Source organism: Limulus polyphemus, unplaced genomic scaffold, assembly GCF_000517525.1.
Source record: "Limulus polyphemus unplaced genomic scaffold, Limulus_polyphemus-2.1.2 Scaffold1297, whole genome shotgun sequence".
NCBI lineage: Eukaryota > Metazoa > Arthropoda > Merostomata > Xiphosura > Limulidae > Limulus > Limulus polyphemus.
In genome coordinates, this window is record NW_013666907.1 from 186,490 (window position 1) to 192,384 (window position 5,895).

The following is a 5,895-nucleotide window of genomic DNA, read 5'->3' on the forward strand; positions in this document are numbered from 1 at the left end:
AAGAAGTAAAAATTGTATGGCAACTACACTACATCTGTTATATCCAGTGCTATAAAATTTTATGGCAACTACACTACATCTGTTATATCCAGTGCTATAAAATTTTATGGAAACTACACTACATCTGCTATATCCAGTGCTATAAAATTATTTGGAAACTACACTACATCTGTTATATCCAGTGCTATAAAATTGTTTGGAACTACACTACATCTGCTATACTCAGTGCTATAAAATTGTTTGGAAACTACACTACATCTGCTATATCCAGTGCTATAAAATTGTTTGGAAACTACACTACATCTGCTATATCCAGATCTATAAATTGTTTGGAAAATACACTACATCTGCTATATCCAGTGCTATAAAATTGTTTGGAAACTACACTACATCTGCTATATCCAGATGCTATAAAATTGTTTGGAAACTACACTACATCTGTTATATCCAGTGCTATAAAATTGTTTGGAAACTACACTACATCTGTTATATCCAGTGCTATAAAATTATTTGTAAACTACACTACATCTGCTATATCCAGTGCCGACTAGGCTTTTCCCTCAATTCCAGGGCTCATCAGGTAGACGAGGACACAGTTACAGTTGTCATGTACCAGAAAATGAACCAGCTTAGTCTTATAATAATACAATATTGACGTAATTACGTATGAATCACCATATGGTATACGATGTAACGTGGAGGCAACGTGTTCTGGACTTAATAGGATTTGTTATATTCATCAGTGCGGTTTAACGATTGCAGAAGACCAGTCCTGGAAAGGGGACTTGCGAAAATATATGAGCTTATGCAGATTAAAATCTGAAACTCAGTGAGATAGGATTCTGGGTGATGATAGTTTCAGTGCTAACATAGGTTTTTCCCTATCAGCCCTGAATCAGTTTGATAAAGTATCGGACTGGAAATTACTGGAAAGAATCCAACCAACATTTATGACATGTTAAAACAGTTTGAAGGATGCAACCAAGAATCCTCTTGATGCTTTCTTAGGGTGGGGGCTGTATAAATTAAATAAAGTGTCATAACTTCCATAGCCACTAGTCATTTCTTAATCTCAATTTGCATGTGTTGAAAGAGAATTATTCAGACCCACTTATTCAATTCACGTGTACAAGTTAAAGACAGATGAAACGCCGAGTCCCCTGTCAAATGTTTTTGTTTTTCTTCTTCCGTTTGTTAAGTTACCTTTTTATTTTTTCTATGCAATATTACCAATGTCCTCCTGAACAATCAGTAACTGTAACAAAGTTTATTAAAGGCACAGGAAAAGTGTGGACTAATAATGAAGTCTTCAGGGTTACACCTAGGTTTACGGTAGATAAACAGCTTCTGTTATGTCCTGTAAGTAGTGCTAGTAGCTGGTATTGTAAAAGTTCCGCCTGATTGCTGTCTTCCTTCTTCCTAGAAGCAGTATATGAAGTTTGCGAGCCGAGACTAAATCAGATTTAGCCAGAACCCAGTGTATTGTAGGTTTTCTATAAGTAGAAACGAATAACTTACGAGAGTAGGCGATGGTCCGAGAGCTCTAGAACATTTGTCCACTATTAACAACTGGACAACATGAATCAAGGAAAAGTATTGTTGACCGGAATTGAGAAATACACAACATGTTGGTTAATTACAAGTTACAACATACGTATTTCGCTTGTAAAGCTCTACTGACTTGCTTAGAATTTATATATGAATTGAAATAAGAATACGAAGCATTATAAAGTTTTAGGTGTGCTATATAAATACACAGTTTTGTATCATAAGCCATTGAAGAATAGAATGGAGATACAATGTTTTGTTTTTACAGTCGGGGAAAAACGTAAAGAAGAAATGTTTTGTCAAGAACAAACTAAAATGATATTTTTTGTTAGTTTTTTTCATCAGTTTTATTTTACAAGATCTTTCACTGATATCATTGCAACAGCATATAGCTAACATTCTTTGTTTTTCCCCTTGAATTACCACTCGGGTACAAGGCTTTATACCTTTTAGATGTACCATACAGATACATTATATTGTACTTAAAACCCAGGATATAATAGTGCAAATACATGATCTGTCTGTAAGAAACTAGTAGAAAACGTATATTTTTCTGAATCCGTTATATTTTACAACTAAAACTCCTTTCAGTTCTTAGCATTGAATAATAAAGAGCTCATCATTTGTGCTTTTTCTTATGCATCACAGTTTAAGGGCTATGTCTCCTTTTATTTTCGTTGACAGGTGTTATCAACCCAAATCAGACAAGAATCGTTGGGTAGCTAACATTAACGACGTTGACTGTATGGCTCTCTAACGTCCCTGTATTGGATAATCAATATCGAATCTAATTAAACCACTCAGTTCCACGTGTCTCTAAAGGGTCCTTGAGTAAAGCGTGTTTTTTATTCGTCCATAACGTCATTTGACCTTAATAAACTCCAAGTGAGTCACACAATGTGTGCTGTGACTCATAGAACTTCCCTTTACTCCATTGAATAAATGGTTTTTTGCTTAAAACGCTTACAAAACTAGAAATAAGCCTACAACAGTCACACACAAACACCAACAAAAACGTCATGGAGATAAGTTCGAAACACCTGCCAAATGCAGTGGTTGCTATGGATTAAATAAATAGATTTAAAAACCACTTGAAGCAACAGACGCATCTCTCAGCGAAAGCCCAGACATGCGTTAATTACTTTTATTGATTATTGAGGCATATAATTAGCTATAAAATCAATGACTTTAATTTCTACATTTCTAACCCATTACCATATTACCACACAACAAAACGAAAAGCATCACGTATCCATCTGTTATTTGAATTATTTAAGATACAAAATATGAACCCGAAGAACGATGACGGTGTAAAAAATAGACTCGTCACTGAGAGAGTTATCACGCTCTTGTTTCGTAGTTACTATCAACGACTAACAGAACATATTTACGTCTTTGTTTTGGCTCAGATATCCCACGGATTCTTACAGGAAAATACTATTACGACTGAAATAAAATTTTGATTAACGAAACAAAACGTTTTCTTTGATCTCTTGTAACAAGTACATCTCCTTTACGTTAATAAAGTATTTTTGTAGCTATTATTACAACAGGATTATGACCTTGATGTAGAAGTAAACACGTCAATCTTATTTTAATTGATACTTTTTTTTCGGTAGAATTATTAGTTTATAAACTCTTTCTGAGATTTGCAAGTTCACCGACCTAATATATCTGTCAGTTTTCGTCATCCATAAGACAAGAGAGAGGTGGAATGGGGGAGGGAGGGGGTCAGCAGTGGGTGGACATACACAACAGAACTTTGCAGTAATAAAAATATTGAAGATGAGGAAGATGAACTTACTAAAAAAATTGTTCTATCAAGTTCTATATAAACGTTTGTAAATATCAATTAGTATTTAAATATTCGCCCCCAGTGGCACAGCGGTATGTCTGCGGACTTACAACGCTAGAATCCGGGTTTCGATACCAGTGGTGGACAGAGCACAGATAGCCCATTGTGTTGCTTTGTGCTTGATTACAAACAAGCAAACAAATCTAAATATTAAAATAGTTTCCTGTCAGAGTAATATTTGCTGTATGATGTGCATTTCTTTTGAAAGTTGACGAATAAAAAAATATCATCCAAACAAAAAACCATGTAAATTTTACGAAAGTGTTGGTTGACGATGATAATTAATTTTGTGTTCTTCTTTTTGATATAGCTAGGAGGCAAAAGATTCCTCCTTCCATTGTTTTTTTTAAACGGTTTCGAGTCTAAGGTTATACCAACTTTCAATGGAATTAGGGACAGGATATATGAGCAAAGAACTGATATTTATGTTAGATATTCAATTATTCGTGTCAGTCGTAGCCTAATGGTTGGCGTGCCTGGACTATGAATTCGAGGATTCGTAGTCTTCGACCAGTTGCCGAAAAAACACGCTTCATAGTTTGAGGCCATGGGAGCGCTATAAAGTAAAGGTGCCGTCTAAATTCCACTGTTCTCTCAGATAAGAGTAGCCTAAAAGTTGGCGGTAGATGTTGTTGACTAGCTTCTTTCCCTTTAGTATATTAATTAAAAATTAAGAATTAAGGACAGCTTTGCGCTGATAGATCTTTCATAGCTTGGCGCGAAGTTTTCCGGTGGCTGTGCATTAAGTGTGAGGATTTATAATGCTAAAAATTGGGTCTCGATACCCGCAGTGGCGGATCACAAGTAACCCGATATGTAGCTTTGTGCTTAACAACAAGCAAACAAACTTTGCGCGAAAATTCTAAAAAAACTACAACTTTTTATTTAAAGTTAGTTTCAATAAATTATTGGTTACATAAGGTTTCAAATAATTTTGAATATTGTTATCTATTATTATTACTTATTCCTATACTGATGAAGACTTTTTAATAAGCTGGCTTAGCCTCGTGAGATATCAGTGGGTTTAATAGAGAAAATACCATTTACATATCACACTGATGATTCAATGCATTCCTTAACTTTAGCTTCCCTGTGTATTGCTTTATGACAATAAGTAGCCCCCAGTAACACAGCGGTATGTGTGAGGACTTACAACACTAGAATCCGGGTTTCGATACCCGTGGTGGGCAGAGCACAGATAGCCCATTGTGTAGCTTTGTGCTTAATTACAAAACAAAAACAAACAGACAATAATTATTGATAGTTTGATTCACAGGATAGGTTGAATTAATTTATAAAATACTTTTAGCTCTTATCTATACAGTCAACTTGCCTTTTTATCAGAAGTTTTGATAGTTACCTATTTATAGCCCGACCATCACCCACCTCCAGTAGCTCACCAGCAAGCTTGAGGGCTTACAACGCGACAATTAGGGGTCGATCCGTGTGATGGGTAGCCCATTATACAGCTTTTTACTTAATTAGAAACAAATATATTTTTAGTGATAACTATATTCCTAGAAAATGTAAGTAAGCTTAATAAAAGCCAAAAAAAAATGTATATAATACACTCTCTTTAATACCCAAACAAAGGAAACGTGAGATGACGAAAAAATGTCTATACTGAACACAATTGTCTAAAATAATAGCTATTTTATTGCTATATGTGTATTTGATCCTAGTAAAATTCGGATAAATAAGTTACGCATTTGTATCTATGTCAAGGCTAGTTGTTACAGTGTTCATAGTTCCAAAAGTCCTCTGTGGATGGAGTTGTGTATACTAGCACGTGACCAGGCCCTCTAAGTGCAGATTGGAATCCCCACGAATCTTTCGAAAGTTGGGAACAAAAATGAATTGTTTGACTTTCTGAGTAGCTTTTATATGCCCCCCAGTGGCACAGCGGTATGTCTGCGGACTTACAACGCTAAAAACCGGGTTTCGATATCCGTGGTGGGCAGAGCACAGATAGCCCATTGTGTAGTTTTGTGCATAATTAAAAACAAGCAAATAAGCTTTTATATATGCCCAGAAATTATTTAACGTCACTTTAATAACTGAAGCTACCTGGAGAACGTGTGCTTTTCTATTATGTGAAATGGGGTAATGACGACTGACTCGTTTTTAGTGTACAAAATAATAAAAATGGCTGACACGTTGTGGGGTTCGTTGTTACATATTGTAACACAATATTCAAAGCAACAGCCTGTTTGTTATTGTCTGGTTTGTGGGTACAGTTACGTCAATTCTGCTCCTGGAAAAACATGAGTATAGTGTATGTATTGTAGAGTGGCCACTATCTTGAGTGCGCTGAAGAAAATCTGTCTTATCTTGTGTTACATTTGTAAGGACTCTTTGGACTGAATTTACACTTCGATTTTTTTCATAATAGTAATATTTATCCGAATTAGGATCTCGTACTGATTAATCTAGTATCCACCGATATGACTTAGTGATTTATATGCTTATTCCAAGCACTTCTTTAGGATGTA